The sequence below is a fragment of the Xiphophorus hellerii genome, chromosome 16 (genome assembly GCF_003331165.1).
Source record: "Xiphophorus hellerii strain 12219 chromosome 16, Xiphophorus_hellerii-4.1, whole genome shotgun sequence".
NCBI classification, from domain to species: domain Eukaryota; kingdom Metazoa; phylum Chordata; class Actinopteri; order Cyprinodontiformes; family Poeciliidae; genus Xiphophorus; species Xiphophorus hellerii.
Genome location: NC_045687.1, coordinates 2,230,409 through 2,248,762, shown reverse-complemented (window position 1 = coordinate 2,248,762; position 18,354 = coordinate 2,230,409). Strand labels below are relative to the sequence as shown.

General features: G+C 35.9%; 1 protein-coding gene across 8 annotated transcripts in view; it reads left to right on the top strand.

Annotated features, from left to right (window-relative positions):
* Window positions 1-18,354, top strand: part of LOC116735781 (RNA binding protein fox-1 homolog 3-like) — a 551,222-nt gene that overhangs the window by 28,738 nt on the left and 504,130 nt on the right. The window contains exon 2 of one of the 8 annotated variants that reach the window (XM_032587869.1): window positions 13,202-13,359. The exons of 6 other annotated variants lie outside the window; for them this stretch is intronic. The gene's annotated coding sequence lies outside the window, so the exon portion shown is untranslated. Of the gene's footprint in view, window positions 1-13,144; window positions 13,360-18,354 lie in introns of all 8 variants that reach the window. One more of the 8 variants, XM_032587870.1, reaches the window with a different exon arrangement.

Genomic DNA, 18,354 nt, shown 5'->3' with positions numbered 1-18,354 from the left:
ACGATAAAGATCTGCCTCCTGGCCCCTGGCCTTGTATCGGCGTATGAAACATGAGCAGAAAGCAGGAAGTGGTGGAGGCCAGTGTCTCTTCACCCAGACCGCGCGGACAACGCCGTCCGTCCCTCCGTCCACTCCTCTCATTTCCATCCCAGAGGCACGCTGGGTAATAGAGATCAGTAATTGGTTGCTATAAATCCCGGCCGAGGACAAGGTGGGTCAGAACAGGCTGATTACTTAGGCATTACAGTCAATCTAAGCAAGTCCTTGAATTGAAAGATTTGGTGAGGTGGATTCTCATTATGGAGCTCAGTGAACACGTGCGTTTGAGTGAAAGAAGAGGGGCCAAGGTCCCTCTCCCATCCCCTGTTTCAGGACGACATTATGCAATGCTCCAACGCCCTCAGCGGTGCAGACTTGTAAACAGCCAAACACATTTATTTTCCCTCTGGGGTTTTATAGGAATGTGTTTCTGAGGCGATCGGGGGTCTGCACCGCCCGGCGTTCTCCGGCAGGTCGGGTGTTAAATCACAGATTCAGGGAGCAAACGGTGCCCCATCTCTTGGCATCTGGCTTCAGCTTCGCAGAACAGTGTTTATCTTTCAGTGTCGCCAGCAAACAAGCTCTCAAGGTAATTAGCTCTGTCATTTAACATGAAGCAGATTGATGGCTTTGTGGCGAAATGCACCTTTGTGTTATTTTTCATCTCGGAGCCTGTGAGCTTAATCCATTTTAAGCTTCTCAGGATGAAAAAGAGTCTATGGAAGATGAATTAGGGTGTAAAGCTGATAGTCTTTCTCAGCATTCTCTCCAGCTGAAGGTGTGACTTACTGGATTATGGGAACAGTAGTTTCTGCTCCAACTCCTCTAAGGTCTCGGATGTGCCTTTTTATATTCCTGCCTATTTTGATGCTTTTGCTTTTATTATATGTACACACAAAATCTAAAAGTATTTTTGTTTAGTTTCTAATGCAAATATCTTATTGCACTTAAAAGAAGACAAAATCTTCAGTAAGATATATCCGTTTGTTTAAGTCTGTAATTCTCGAATATTGATTAAAAAAGTTCCAGTTCCACCGACAGATTATTTCATTAATGACTTTGGAAAATATGTTGTTATAAGTGAAATAATCTGCAGGTGGAACTACTAACAATTATTTATTGAAAACAAGCTCCTATGTCCTCCTGAAAAGTTACTTGTAAGTTTATTTTATTTTAAGTATAATAAGATATTTCAACAGAAAGACAAAAATACTTGGTAAGATTTTGTATATTTGTTTTTACTATATGGTAATAATACTTACAGTGGGGGAAAGTACTTCTGCTGACGACATATGGTGATTTATCTGACCTTGAAAAGCAATAGCAGGCTCAGTAAATAGAGAATAATAATATTATAATAACAAAGCCTGTGCAGAACACAAACCCACTTTATCAAACTGTAAGTGTGTCTGTGTTTGATATATTACGGGTAAAAAATGTTTGTCCTTCATTCAGTGAATTTTCTTACAGTATGTAAATATTTTCCTCAAATAAGAGTAAAAAATGTACAGTTTAGTAAAACTGCTTCTAAAATGTTACTCAAGTAACTGAATAAAAGTAGCTAGTTACTACCCACTAGTTAATTGTTAATGGAATGATTAATCGTGATTAATCAATTATTTTAATAATAGTTCACTGACTCAATTCATCGTTAAGTAGAGTATATAGACTCAAAAAAAGAACAACACAGTCAGAGCATTGATCAAACAAGTACAAAAGTATAAATATTTAGCATTTTAGATTGATTAAAAAATGAGACACTGGAGAGATTAATTCTGTTTTTGCTTTTCTTATCTGTAAAATAAACTGAGCTATTTATTTATTTTCATTTCTTAATGTATTTCTAGTATTATATAAAAAAGGCTTAAGTGGTGAAATGAAAAATTTGCAGAACGTGCCAATTTTCTCATACAATTAAACTATTAATCATTAGAATAATTGATTAATCGATTACTGATATAATCATTAGTTGCAGCCCTTTATGTGTTCCACACATTGTGACTGAGACTTTTTTTTATCACAAGTCCCCTTCCTGTTCTCCATAAAAAAAAGTCTTTGATTCAAAGTGTTCAAAGTCATTTGTCTGCAAAAATAAAGTCAGCCCAAAATGTACAAATCATGTCATGAATAGTAATGGAGCTGTGCTGCTAAATACGAGCTAAATGAGCAAATGTGATAAATTAACTTTGCGTGCATTAAGAATGACGAGCGGGGGGGAAAGATATATGAGGCGCTGTTGCCGTGGGAGCGGTGCAAACCCCCACCGGGTAAAGTGTTCCCACTCGTGCTAGCATCCTCCCTCCACTCCTGGAGCAGCACGCCGCTTCACTTAGCGGCATCCATTTGGGATGCAGCACAAACGCTATTTTAGCGCTTTTATCTTAATGCACTGCAGCAGTCTGGCGCTCTAAAGGCACGATTATGGTACAGGAGGGCGGAGGGGCATTTAAACAAGACTTATTTCAACAGCAACTTAGCACCAAGCTAAACACTGGAGGGCAGATGGCTTTGTGATTCTCATTGCTGATTCACTTCATTTTGCTAAATGGACTCTTTGCATATATTTTAATATAGCACTAATTCTTTGCATGATTATCCCAGTTTAAAGCATCATACCCTACTGAGTGTGTTTACTGTTGGAGGAGCGTTAATCTGCCACATAGCAGACTGTTGTCACTTCAACCACCTGCTGCACGCTTCGGCTGTAAGAAAACTGCATTTCAAAGGATCACAGAGACGTCTGATTAGTGCCAGAGCAGCGACATTTTTTACTCAAGTAAAAGTAAAACGTTATTGTCCAAGAAATTACCCGAGTAAGAGTAAAAAAAGTGATCAGATCATCTGATTTAACACTTAAAATTATCATCAGACAAAAATGTAAAGTTATGTCCAAGTTCTGGTAAGACTAAAATAAAAAAATACTTCAAATAAATAACATAATTACAAAATAACAGACTGAGGTTACACTATGAATGCAGTTGATAATGAAAATATATTGTATGCTAGAGCAGGGGGAAATACTTCTAGTGCCAAATGTCTCAGCAGGTAGAAAATACATGACAAAAACAAAGCAAGTGCACAACAACAACAACGAGTCCTTCTTTAACTTCAGCTTAGATGTATGGAAGAACATTAGGGCCACTACAAACAAAAAAAAACATTTCAAAATTTTAATGTCAGTCTGTCAAAACCTAAATAAATAAACATTCTTTGGTGCATGTCAGTTACGTTATTAGCATATAAAAATAAACAGATAACTATTTCTTCCTTGTTATACGATTTGTAGAAGTGAACTTTATCCACGAAGTGAACTTTAGTTCAAAATGTATTTGGTAGGTTTGCGTTTTAAATCTAGATTTACAGCAGAGTGTTACGATCATTGTAAATATAAAAGAAAGAGTACATCTCCACCATTTCATCTACACAAACATTTTACATTGTTTGGCTAAAAAAAAGTTGAAGACATACAGAATTATAAAAAAAAAAAAACTTTTCAGAAAACAGTTTTGAGCTCAGAAAATGATAATTTTTTCTTAATTTCAAAGATTAATCTGAAAATTTCTGGGGGGTTTTCCACAAATTTTTGACTTTGAAATTTTCACATTTTTCCCCAATAAATTCTGAAATTAATCTCAAAATTTGAGTAAAGTAAAAATTTGAGCTCAGTAAATTATTTTGTTTTTCTAGAAAGTTTCTGAGATTCATTTCAAAATGTTAGTTTTTTGGCGTAAATTTACTCTACAGCTTTTCTCTTTTTTTATATCTACACTGGCCCTAATAAGATGTTGCAGAAACTTGTCCTGAACGATTCTGGTTCTGAAATTAAAGTCAGAATGTTTTTTCTATTTTTCTCAGTGGCCCTAATCCTCTTTCTTAGTAGATTTGTCTGTGTTTCGTTTATGTCTTTTTTCTTCATTCAGTGAAGTTACTCTATGGGTAGTCGATCCAAAAATGTTTAATTTCAGTAATTGTAACCAGTTACTACCCTCCTCTTATTATTGCTTATTTACATTTTTCTGTCCTGATTGGCACGGAGCTTCATACGGCGGTGAGGAAACCCCGTCTGTCACCCTGCGAGGGCGTTGGCTCGCTTTAAGAGGCCGCTGATTTAATGGTGCGCTGACCTCCCCGTCCGCGTCCCGTGATGTCTTCACAGCCGACGTCCCGACATGCGACGGCGAGACAAACCGTAAAGGCGGAAGATGGATTGGCGGACAAACTCGTATGTCTTTCCCCGGATGGCGGGGAGCGATGGGGAATATTCAGGAGGGCGGCGGTGTTGGCGGGGGAAATGACAAAATCAAGCATGATGTTGTTTATTTGGAGACAGGTCTTGTAATGTTACATGACATAATGTCGTGTCACATAACATCAAATCATGTTACAGTAATGTGGGCGAGTCTTTTCACCGCACTCCAGTGCAGAGTCGCAGGGATGAAAAATTAAATCACCAAAAAAAAAAAAATCAACAGCTCCATTTTTAAGTGTCTAAAATGGAAACTTTGTTTTTGATTTAAATTCCAGCTGATTAGGAAATCACAGAAAATGGTTGAAGAGCATCTTTTATTATTCATTCTGTTTCTTCCAGTTTTTTCTTTCATGTTTAATGAAATTTTCAGCTCTCTTCTCCTCCTGGAGTCTTAGAAAATATCAAAACTCACAACTTGATTGGTTCAGATGCAAATCTGTGAAATTTGCTGCTGATGAAAGAGTCCTGAAAGAACAAAAAAAAAACTGAAAAAGTGTTTTGTAGACGATATTTAAAACACAAAGAGCAAGAAATTATAGCTTTCTTTGGAGATCCACAGATATTTATTTTGTTATTATTCCCAATTTAACTGACTAGTATGTCTTTGTTTGTTTTGTGGCACATTTAAATGACTTTGAATCCATATTTTGAGTTTCTTATTGTGATTAATCAACTTTTATATGTATGTTTTACATTAATTTCAATTTAATTGTGCTTCCTTTCTCTTACCTTTATTTATGATCATACTTTTATCTCACTGTGCTCTTCAGCACCATCAGAATATTTAGCACAGTTTTGTTTTCAGAGGTTGGCAGCAATTAGTTACATTTACTTGAGTAACGTTTTGGGAAAAATGTACTTTTAGATTTTATTACTTGACTAAATGACAACACCCATATATACATATACAATTAATTTTTATTGTGGGAAAATGACTCTGGGTAGTTTTTATCCAAATTGTTAACAAAAACACACAGTGAGGTTTTTAGTTTGCTTTTGCACATCTGTCATAAACTTGTTGCCCACTAGGAGGCTTAAAAAGCTTAAAGTAAAATCTAAAACAACTTTTTCTAAACTGTAAAAACAAATACTCCAAATCTACTCAATAACATTAAGCAACACATTACACTGCAAAAACACAAAATCTTGCCAAGTATTTTAACTAGTTTCTAGTGCAAATATCTTACTACACTTGAAATAAAACAAAACTAACTTATAAGTAACTTTTTCAGGGGCTTGTTTTAATTTGATTATTGAATAATAATAAAAAGGATTAATTTCATTTGCTGAATTTTCACTTATAATTTTTCCCCATGTTATAAATTAAATAATCTGCCAATGAAACAAGTACTTTTACATTCATATTATTTAATAATGACCTAAAACGAGAACTGAAAAGTTACTTATATGTTAGTTTTGTCTGATTTCAAGTGAACTAAAATATTTGCACTGAAATCTAGCTAAAAAAAATACTTGGTAAGATTTTGTGTTTTTACAATGTACAACAAATATTAATTACGTTTTACTGTGGTCAGTAATTTAATTTCACTACATTCAAATAGAAAATATGAATTAAGTATAATTTAAACAAACAAATTAGGTTGGAAGTAGAATCATTTAAATTTAAACAAATAATTAATAATTAAACTTAATTACATGTTATAGGACTGATGTAAATTTACCAACAACAGTTAGTAACAAGCATCATATTCAAATAAAACCAGCATGTCATATAAATGCAAGTCAAATGAGTATGAAACACTAACAAGCAAACAAAAATAAATCTGAAGGTATTTAGTAAAACTGAAACGTTGCATTTTCTTTAACTAGAATAAGTAGATTTTACTCCAAACAATTTCAGATTTAAGAAAACAACTGTGACCAAGTTAAAAAAGTTCTTACATTAATTTTGTTTTACTTAACACAGTAATGTGTGGAGTGATGATTTCTGCTTGATTTTAGTACTTTAACCTTTTGATTCTGTTATTTTATCCCCTCTTTACTTTTTATTTCCTGTTGCAAACTTTCTGTTTCCTGAAAACAAAGCCAGCGTTTCCTCCTCTGCTCTCATCTCTGGGGTTTCTGAGTGGATTTAAATGTGTTGCTGCATATTTCTATAATAATAAACCTGCTTAATTACTGGAAAGCACTCGGGGTCGCACATGTTTCACAAAAAGTGTGGCAGAATGAGGCTTTATTGCTGTGATGAACATCATTCTGGACTCAGAGCTGAAATCCTGCAAATTTCTGTTCTACTTTAATATCAGAAATCCCATTTTGGTTCCAGCAGCCGCTGCTTGTTAGTTTAAAAAATTCTTCTGTCTTCTTGCAGGATTTTTTTTTCTCCGTTTGTCATAAATTTAGATTAAACACAGCCTCGCCACAGCCTGGTCATTACCTCCAGTCTCATAGGAAATTAGCTGTCACTTGGCCGTACTCAGAAGCCATCAGCCTCCAGAAGTGAGAGTCAAACAGCAGCACTTCATCTAAAGGTCCTTTCAATAAGCATTAGTTATCTTGTAATGTGATCCCATAAATCTTCACAGGAATCTTGTTACATCGTGTTGTTAAAGCTGCATACTTGTGAATAAAAACTGCAGACTGTATATGAGTATTATTTGACGCTTGGGGTTTTACGTAGCGTTGCTGCCTCTCTGGAGGAAGAAGTAATCCCTGAGCAGGTTCTGAGCCAATACTGTGGAATTACAACATTGTAAATTCAGGAAGTGTCATCACATTTTTTTAAAATTTAAAGGTAGAAATCCTGCAAAAACATAAAATCTTACTAAGTATTTTTGGTCTAGTTTCTAGTGCAAATATTTAAGGTCAATTGAAGACAAGACTAACATACAAGTAACTTTTCAGAAAGCTCTGTGAGCTTGTGTTAAGTCAATAATTCCTTACTAGTTTCATTGGCAGATTATTTCTCTTATAACAAAACATTTTCCCGTGTTTTAAATGAAATAATCTGCCAGTGGAAGTAGTACTTTATTTTTATCAATAATTGACTTAAAACAAGCTTCTGTATCTTAGATAGAGACTTTTGGGAAAAATGCCCTTTTTGATGTTTTACTTCACTGCACTTTTTACTTTTACTATTATTATAAAGTATTGTGACTTTTCCTTGACTAAGTTGTACTAGAAACTAGACCAAAAACACTTAGTAAGATTTTGTGTTTTTGTGGTGAAAGGTGGAATGAAGTTTTTCACTTTTCCAGCATTTTCTCTTCAGAGGAAGTTCTATATTTGATCACGTTGTTGGCAGTGGTAACAGGCAGCTTTAATTACATGATGGATGCTGCAGATACTTCGGACAGATCCCGTTACCATGGCGCCTGCACTGCAGAAACACAAAACTTTACATTTTAGCTCCATTTTGAGTAGTTTCAACAGAAATGAAATAAAACTAACTTACAGTAAACTTTTCAGCAAGATACAGGAGCTTGTTTTCAGTAAATATTTTTTTAATATATGATCAAATGTGCTAGTTCACTTGTAAAATGGGAAATATGTCTTGTTATAAGTCAAATAATCTACCAGTGGATTTTCTGCTCAGATTTGACAGAAGTTGAACTTCTTAGAACACTGTCCTCACAGTGAAACACGGTGGTGGCAGCATCATGCTTCTGGGATGTTTTTTGCGTTGTACTTGGGGTAAATTAATGTTGTAATTACATTTATGAAAACAGTATTTATGTGATTTTGGAGCACACCTTTAAAAAAAAACAACATTAAGTCAGATCTGCATGAGTTCAGGAAAACTAAAAGTGATTTTGCTGAATATTTTTATGATAATGTTGCTTATAAATTAAGCAAATTTCAGTTTAATGCTAGCTTTAAAATCCCAGCTGCTAGAAATGTAACACTCAGGATGCAGAGTGTTGCTTTCCAAGCTTTGAAACTGTCATGATTCAACATGTTAAATAGATTTTTTAATTATTCTTTCCTGATTATTCGTTGAAGACTTTTCCGTGGGGATGGCTCTGATTTCTGCTGCGTTTTTGTTGAAGTTGTGAGCAAACGGTGTTCAGTCGTCCTGTTGCAGTAGAAAGAGCCGTCTTCTCCCCATCATACCTCTCGGTTTCTTTGGAGTTTTCCTCTCTGATGTTGTTTGTCCATGAGAACCTGCTGTGCAGCCAGCTTCAGAGCAGATCGACACCATATGTTTGCATTTCTGGGTTTTGGGGTTTTTTGCATGGACTTCCATTAATTAAAGCACTTTGTTAGCAAAGACAGCACAGCCTTAAAAGAGATAAATGGTTTCTAAATTTATCTTCAAGCGGTTGTGGACTCTCTGTCGGTTTGGAGGCGCAGACAGGAACACCAACTGGAAGCCTTGTTAATGTCGGCTACTGCTGTGAAGCGGAGCCACCTAAAAATACTCTGCTTTCAGGGCGGCGGCGCGGTTTTAACGGTTTTACCTCTGAAGGAGAGCGCTCCGGATCGATCCGTTTGTTTGTGTTGTTGTGACTTTGGAGCCGGACAACTTGTTTGTTTTGGTCTGTTTAACACTGTTTCCTCTGGATTGAACAAGGTGTATTTCTGGGTTTAAACCAGTAAAAAAATAGAAAATTTAAAATGGGATTTTGTCATTTGAATGAGTCTTGTTACTGTTTCTTATTGACAAAGCATTGGAGGAGTTTGTGTCTATTTTCCATCTAAAATATACATCTGAGTTCATTGTAGCCTAATAAAATTGCTCAGTATAATTTTAAGTATTTGAAGTTATTTTTAAAAATATTTTCTATCATTAGTGCAGCAGTATTCAACTGTTATTAAAACATGTTTTTTACATATTTGTTAAAACTATCACCTTGACAGCATATGAAACATAATCTGTGAAAAAAATCTATGTCCTCTGCCTGCTCCATGTACAACTACAAACAACCATGAATGCTAATGCTGGTTAGCATGGCCTCCGATGACGGTGGAAAAACAGTTTTCATGGAATAATAAGTTGTTTCTCTGCCATTGCCACATTTAGCCGCAAGTAAACAAGGTTGATTGGCAGCGTTAAGACCCTCCTCTTGGCTCTGATTGGTTGTTCTTGACCGGGAGTGATGCGGTTCGTCAGACTGCAACAGCAACTTTGGGAAGAGGTGGAGAACATCGATCTATTCATAGTCTAATATTATACTGGTGACAACATGGTGACAGTTTTAACAAATATGTAAAAAAAACTATTTTCCCTTTCATAAAAGTTACATACTGCAGCTTTAAATTGTGGGATTTTTTTCAAAGATGAATGTCCATCAAGAGTGGGGATATTTTAGCCAACGCTTAATTATTCAGTGTTAAAAAAATACCTTGGAGCATTTCATAGCTTATTTATTATTTCAAAATTCATTTATTTTATGTCATGTTTTAATTTTATGTAGGTGTTTTCAGTGTAAACACTCCAGACTTTCTTCTGTTTGTGAGAAAACATAAAATAGGGTGGCTACTTTTTTTCTATCATTAAACTTTTTTCAAAGTTGAATGTTGAACCCGATGGACACCAGGAGTCCAGCGCTTAATTAGAATTAGCTATAGAAAGAAAAAAATATTTGGAAACATTTTCTAGCTTATTTTTGATTTTACAATTCATGTATTTGAATTCATCCTTTATTTTTATGTTTTTTCTTTAGGATAAACTCTCAGACTTTCTTGAACAGTTTATGAAAAATGTCATTTTTTTCTCTTAATTCAGCGCTAACATGGAATAAAAAATTAGTTAAAAATCAAGACACAAATGATGGCGTACGCAATATATATAATATACTGTATATACATATGTATATATTTGTGTGATTTTATTTTCTTAAGGAAAATAAGAGACACTTCAGGGTAAATAAATCCTGATTTGCAGTGAAACGTATTCAGTTCGTTCGCGGCTCAATCACATTAACAGAGAATTGATTTTCGCTCGGCGTGTTAAAAACGCACACAGACGTTAATGTAGTTACAGGCCAGACTGTGGCCGTCAGCTGAACTGTCAGCTGTGTTTCTGTTCCGCTGCGCGTCCTGAAATGCTGTGCAGAGAAAAAAGACGCTCTAGCTGCTGTCAATACGTCGATACACCTGGCTCATCAGAACAATATGCAGCGCTGCATCTTCACCCTCATGCAGATGAGAAACTGCTGCAAGCTTCTGCGAAAACATTCACACCTCTTTACGTTTTCACAGTTTGAGGATGTGTTCATAGTTTTTCCACCATGAAGTCGAGAAAAAAATACAATTTTGTAAAGTTTTTGGCAAAATCTGAGAAGTGTGGTGTGCATCTGTGTTCTGAAGAAATGTAGCCCCTCAGCATTATGCTGCTACCACCATGTTTCATCATATGGATAGTCTGTTGTAGATCTTATCACTCTCCATCTACTGTGTTTTTCTTCCTTGCTATTCTTCAGATGGCTGGAAAAGTTTAACCTATTTCTTTATTTTAAAACCTAAAAATAGTAATAAAACACAAAATTACAACACAGAAGTATTTTTGGTCTAGTTTCTTGTGCAAATATGTTAGTTCACTTGAAATAAGACAAAACTAACTTTCTAGTAACTTTTCCTCGACATTTATAAGTTTGTTTTCAGTCAATAATTCTTTAAAAAGTTCTGATTCCACTGGCTGATTATTTCACTTAAGACATTTTTCCCATTTTACAGGTTAAATAATCTGCTAGTTAAACTAATAGTTTTTCATAAACAGAAAGGAATTATTGACTTAAAAACAAGCTTGCTGAAAAGTTACTTATGAGTTAGTTTTGTTTTATTTCAAGTATGCCAAGGTATTTGCACTAAAATCTAAATTATCTAGAAAATAATTGGAAAATTGTGTTTTTGCAGAGACTTTAAAGATGACAAAACATTACCTTCTGTAGGTATTTCTAAAAAATGATCAGTTTTTGTTTCCTGTAACGTTTTGCAGTTATAAACAAACTTAATTTGGCTGTTCTGACCCAAAATGGCTCTTTGGATTATAACGTTTGTAAACTCTTATTCTAGAACCCTTTATGGCGCATGCTGACTGAATATGACTTTTATTTGTAATTTGATGTAATTTTATCGCCAGATTTTTGTTTTTACTTTTTATTTTTGGTCATTTAAATACTTTGGATGCTGTGGGGACGGATCTGGTTTGGGCATGATGGGAGATTTGTATCGGACGGTTTCAGTCAGAGTGACGGCTTGGAAACATCAGTAAACCAGGAAGTGTTTCTGCGGAGCACAGAGGACAGGAAGTCGATGTAGAGCTGGGTTTACACATCATTTCTGCGTTTGTGACACCACGAACGTGCAAACTTACACATTCACTCATAACGAGGCATTACTCTCTCACTGATTTATAGAGGAATGATTTTCATTTCCTTAAGCTTTCAGGGACTTTTAGGAAAAGGTTTTCTTGATGGTTTGTTTAATTAAGAGCTCTGTCTGATGACGTATTCGGGAAATATTTCAAAATTATTTCTAAATAATTATCTGTTTTCCAGATTTGCTGGAAAACAGAAATTTGGACATTAATCTTAGAAAATTTTGACTTCTGAAACTGAAAAGCTACAATTAATGCAAGATTCTTCCCCACGATGAACATAGGGCTGCAAATAATGATTACTTTAGTAATTGATTATTTTGACAAATAATTAGATAAACAATTGCGACATTTTTCAGATTTTACATTTAAACAACTTCATACAATATAGAAATACATTAAAAATCAAAATAAACTAACAATTAAATTCATTTTTAAACAAAAGAATGACTATATTATTGCTTTTAGAGGTAAAACAGCATTCCGTCAGTAAACAATTGACCATTTGTTACAACTGCAGCTAAAAAATACACCAAACATCATCAGACGTCTTTCTGCTTGACTTTATATCAATAGAGTGAATCTAGTGATTTACTCTATTATTAATTGGTTTCTTAATTAACCAATTAATAATTCAATGCCAAAGGTGCTCATTAGATTTTTTTTACAGTATCTGAAGCAGGCGGTGCTAAAACCGCAACTTTATGAGATCATTGTTGAACATATTTTCAGACAAAAGTTTTTATCTTAAATGCAAATAGCTTTTTTTTTTTTACAGTTTTAGTTTAATTATTGCTCTGATTGTGTTGTTCTGTCTACAAATGGCCTTTTTAAGAAGATGTACGCTCCAGTTGATTATTATTTCATCGATTAATCTGATTAATCGTTTTGGACCTGAAAGATGAAGGTTCCCCTTATTTTTAGCTTTCCAGCAAAATGTTAAATGTCCTGCCTGTATACTCCAGTTAACGATTAAACGATTACCAAATTAGTTGATGATTATTTCAATAATCGATTAATCTGATTAATCGTTTTGACCCTAACCTGTTGCTAAAAGGTGATGGTTCCCTTTATTTTTAGCTTTCCAGCAAATTGATGAATGTTTTGTGCCAACATAGATTCCTCTGAATTTCTGAGGGTCTGAATCCTCTAGTTAGCGATTAATCGATTACTACATTTTTTGACGATTATTTCAATAGTCAATTAATCCGATTAATCGTTCCAGACTTATTTCTGTGATTTGCTTCATTTAAGGGCAAATATTGTTGAGCAGCAATTTGTTCCTTTTTTGTTTTCACAACCTAAAGACACAAACATAATTACTTTTTAAGCCCAGACATCTATTAAGTGGCAGAAAATTGCTCTGGAATTCAAACAAAGGGAAGAAAGCGAGCAGACTGAATGTTTCTCCTCGGCAAGGCAGAGAGCGCTCTCAACAAAACCAGAAAATCACCTAACAGGTGCCCTTGAGACGGCTGAACAATTACATTCTGATTCATTAGCAGCCTGCAATGTCAAGCCACTTCTGAATGCTTCTAATGTCTGTTTCTATTATTCTTTGTTCTCCTCTGCAGAGATCAATATGGGAGAGTGAGGACTTGTGTTGATTCTTTGTTTGTGTCTCCAAACAGAAGAGAAGTTAAAGGACAAAAAAGCAACAGAAAGTCTGAAGGTACGGCGACGCGTCGGCTAGCCGGCTAACAATAGTGGAGCTAGCGCGTGTTGCTAGCCAGCCGACTGGAACATCATGCTTCAGTAAAGCTGCAAGCGGTGCAAAAAGAACAGAGAGGTAACTTTGTGCATCAGGGCCGCTCATTCAATTATGTGAAATAATCTACCTTAAGAAACGCGCGAGTGAATGCTAAACGAGATTCCCCCGTGCGGCTGATGATTACCATTTTGTCTCCAAATTGAAACCAAGCTGAAGGTAGACGCTAATTTAAATAAGGGAATCTAAAAGAGAACTGGAGGTAAAATCAAATTCTGACGGGAAGCAGAACCGATGGAAACGTGAAGCTAAAGTAACCTTGACGCGCGGCTTCTCCCCGCCACGCCGTAATGTGTTTCATTGTGTTTGTGCCGTATTGTACGCTCCCTTCATTCATAGCCGAGCTCTGCTTAATGGACTAACCTGCCAAACTCGCAGCAGCACCAACACAAAGGGCCTGCTGTTTTTAAAATGATTGAGCCATGACTTGTCAGCAAGAATCTGCTCTCGCCCTTGAATGCTAATTACGTGATATTTATGCAAAGTCACGAGACGACTCCCGGAGGATCTTAGACTGGATTTCTGAACTCTTAAAACAAATCTTAACGTGTTGTCAGCATAACAATGTCAATAAAATGACACTTCACTTTGTGTCAGGATGCCACGAATTCTTCCTCCCAACAGAAAAGGCTTTCAGATCCCCCGCCCTCACTCAGCCCCATCAAAATCTGTGACACAGTTTCTACAATCGGCATGACAGCTGCCCTAAAACAAATGAAAATGTATGAACTGAAAATGCAAATGCAGCCCGACTCATCGTGAAAAGTTTCTGTTTAAATGTTTGCTGAAATCATTGTGCAGGGTTATTTTATGAATCATTTTAATTATGTTTGTGAGCCTTTGACTAGTCGCCGTTTCTGCTCGTCGTCTGCTGCAGAAACCAAGACGGAGGGTGATTATGTGCTGGTTACTTGCATCCTGATGACCCCGTTGAAAATCAATTGCTGGGGTGGCGGGATCGAGTTAATTACTGCACCCCTCAATGGCAAATAAACATAATTGAATCATGAGTTTTTTTGCTGAATCACGTGATTTTCCCAGCAGCCTGGTGGTTGTCAGAAGCTGTGGACCATGAAATTAATACAGGCGAGGCGCTGAAATGAGCCACAGCTGCAGTCAAGTAAAACTACAGGACACTGCAGATCATCCAACAAAAACTTACATTCTGCAGATAAGAGGAGAAGTTCTGAAATGGGCAAAAAATCACAAGAAAAGGCCATTTATTATACCAAAACAGCAAGAAGTCACTTCTATTTATGGACTACAGTCATGTAATTGTCAGGTCAGCAGTTTGAATATAAATGTATCACAAATGCATCTCGTTAACATAATTATCAGTTTCAATCGTTCTCTGATTGGTCGGCTTTGAACATTAGGACTGTTCATGATTGGTCGATATTTATTTGAAACAGCTGATAATGTTTTTATTGTTTCAAGTTATGAATCCAATGGTTGAACACATTGGATGTTATTCAGAGATGAATTAATAGTATAATATAAATCATATAATAATTTATGTTTAAATTACTTTCATTTAATTTTAGAGATAATTTCTCTCAACTGAACAAGAAACATTACAGCAATAAATCCGACATTTTGACGATGGCAAAGATCCATTCAAGGATGGAGAATTTTGGAGGTCAAACATTTCCAAGTTATATTCTCAAAATTTTCTGAGATTAATCTCAAAATTTCTGAATTTTTTTATGCAAATGTAGGACCCTTTTTAGCTAATAGAATTTATTTTTATTTATTTATTTTTTAATTTCTGAGCTCAATCTCAAAATTTCTGGATTTTTTCTCAGAAATTTGAGCCCAGAAATGTCCAAGTTTTTTCTAGACAATTTGAGATTAACCACAAAATTAGATTTTTCTGTTTCTTTCAAATCTATGACTTTTGATCTTAGAGAATTTCCTATTTTTGATTAAAAAAATATTTTTTGACTGAGCTCAGAAATGTGCAATTTCTGAGATTAGACTAAAACAAGTTTTTTTTCCTCAAACATTTTCAACTCAAGCTCTGAAATTTCCAAAATTTTTCTAACAAATTTTCTGAGATTAATATAAAAAACTCACTTTCCTCTTGCAAATTTATAACTTTTTCAGCTCAAAAATGTTCATGTTTTCTAGAAAATTTCTGAAATTAATCTAAAACTTAGAGTTAGCAAATTTACAATTTTTTGAATTTTTTTCCAGAAACGTTCTGAGATTAAGCTCAAAACTTCAGATTTTTCTTTCACAAACGTTTAACTTTGAGCTCAGAAATTCCAAAGTGTTTTTTCTAGAAAATCTCAGGTTAATCTAAAAATGTCTGAGTTTTTTGGCAAAAATGTACTCCTCTTTCCCATCTGCAGCCGCCCTAATAAGCCGTTACACCCCTGGGTTTCCGCCAGTCAGTTTGGTGACATTTAGCAGCAGATGCCTCCTGCAGGATTCCTCTGCAGCCACAGACTTTTCTGTATTACCTGCTTGTGCCACCAGGTGAAGCCCCTTACTTTTTAATGAGATGGAAAGACAAGGGAGTTTGTCAAAAGCATTGGGCTTAATTTGTAAAAATGAGCACAACTCCTTCCCCTGCAAGTCAGCGACAGGCAGAGGGGGCATTGTTCCAGCCCGCCTCTGCTAACTGTGTCAGTTGTGTTAATGAACTGTGCTGCAGAAAGTGGTAAAAAATCTGTGGCAGGTTAGCAGTTTAGCTTGTGTCGGCTCCACAGAGCCGCGGCTGCCAGCAGAGAGCTGCTGCAGCGGCTAGCTGCTAACGAGCAGCAGAGACTCTGAAGCTCTGCCTCCACCTCCAATCAGGTCCAGGAGTTGCAGCAGCATGTTGGCAGCGCTGACGAGGGTCTGGGATTGTAAACTTGGTTCTGGAGTGTTGGTGGTTTTCACCAGGACACACACACACACACACACACACACCGACAGCAGGTATACTGAGTGTGAAGGAGACGGGGTTAATTAAATCAGAGCTTTACTGCAGCTTGTTTTGGTCCTTTATCGCTGCACCAACTTCTATGAGACTCCCTTTATATTTCTAATAAGAAGAAAAGTTTTTAAAATGAGTCACATGTGAGCCATGATGTTTTTACAGTAACTCAGGCCCTCAGGGGCCCCTTGAAGAAGTTGCTCTGCTTTTAACACACCTGAATCAATAATTATAGTAATTACGCCTGGTAGGACAGCGACCCTTGAGGACTGCCACATTTAATGTTGTACAACTTATTTATGTTTCTGGAACGGTCGGAGACTTAGAGGCTGTTGGTAATGTGCCAAAACTTTTTATTTTTACCCTGAACAGTGATTTTGTTTTATTCTAGATCTGGAAAAGTAACTGGTTTTACTACATTTAGCCAGTTTTGTCTTTTACTGCCAATAATGAATCCGTTAAATATATAAAAAATGTTTTTTTCTTGTTGATGACAGTTCAGTTTAGGGTTTTCTATTTCAAACATCTAAACTTTTATTTTTAATAATATTGAAAATTGTAGGTTTTTATGTGAAAACAAGACCTGCTTTCAATTATCTCAGTTCATTTAAAATAAGACAAAACTTGTTCCATTTGCAGATTATTTCACTTATAACTTGGAGGGAAAAATAATCTGCCAGTGGAACTTTTCATCAATATTAAGGAATTATTGACTTAAATTAAGTTCCTATATCTTTCTGAAAAGTTACTTGTAAGTTAGCTTTGATATTATTTCAAGTGTACTAAGACATCTGCATAAGAAACTAGACTAAAAAACCTTAAGATTTTGTGTTTTTGCAGTGTAAAATCCTAATTAGAAAATGTTGACCATCAGATTCCTAAAAACTTGGAGTTGTTTCTCGGATCCTGCAGAAGAATCTGGCCCTCTTTTTTCTTTTTGCTGTCTTTTTAAATCAAATCCCGTCCAACTGTCATGGCTGAAAAAATCTATTTCTGCCAACTCACAATTTCTGACGAATCCACTTAATATGTCAGCATCTAATCAGTCCAATTTGAAAACGGGGATGGAGGGAAGGATGAGAGGAGAAAGCCAAAGGAAAGATGAAGTGGTGGCGGGTGGGAGGGGGTGTCGGCGGCGCCCACCGCTGCCTGGCCCTGACACCTTGTGAAGAGTCCTCATTCATCACACGGCGCAGGGCTTTAGCCCCCGTAAATCACTGTGGATAAAGGACGCGCCATAAAGAATGGAATTGTGAAGGTAAGGGTTTTAAATCCCCCTAGATGATCCGAGATAAACACAGAGAGACTTTTGACAGTCCCTCGTTACCGCCACAAGCGAGAGGAGCTGTCACCGCTCCCTCCTCGCCTTTCATCTCTTGGTAACAGTCTGGCTGCTAATATCCTCAATTATCTCTGCAATATGTTGCTGGGAAAAAGGGAAAGTTCCGAGGAGGCATTCACGCAGCCTGAAAGTTTTTAATTTGACAGCTTGTGGTGTAATGATGAGTAGTGAAGGGGGAGAAAGGGGGCAGCGGCCCGTTTTAGGACTGTGACAGGTGATTGGGCCGGACTGGGACCGGCTCTGGGATGTCAGGAAGGCAAATAGACGTTTCACAGAAAAACGCTGCAGTATCCCAGCTGTGAATGCTACTGTGTTTCATTTAGGAGAACGAAGGGAAATATGTTACATTTTCGTTTAGAGAATCTTTTTTTTCCAATCAAATGTTTTTCCTGGTGTTTGCTACACATGAGGTTAATCGGCGCGTTACACAATATTTAAAGTTTCCATCAGAAGTTTTTATCCACTAAACTTAGACATGGATGTAAATAAATTGAACCTTTTATGACTTATATACAGTGTGTCAAACTAATTTTTATTTTGTGCCACATTTAAATCATGAATATCCTCAAAGGGCCAGTTGTGCCAAATTTAGGTAAAACTACCTATTAATAAATTAAAATAAAGCTTTCTCTGGATTCAGTTTGTAATTCTTAATAAATTATATTTAACATCTTTTCACATTTATGTAATTTGGCCTTGGAGAAATAAAAACTAAGATTTGATTGATAAGAGATTATTTAAGCACAAGTTA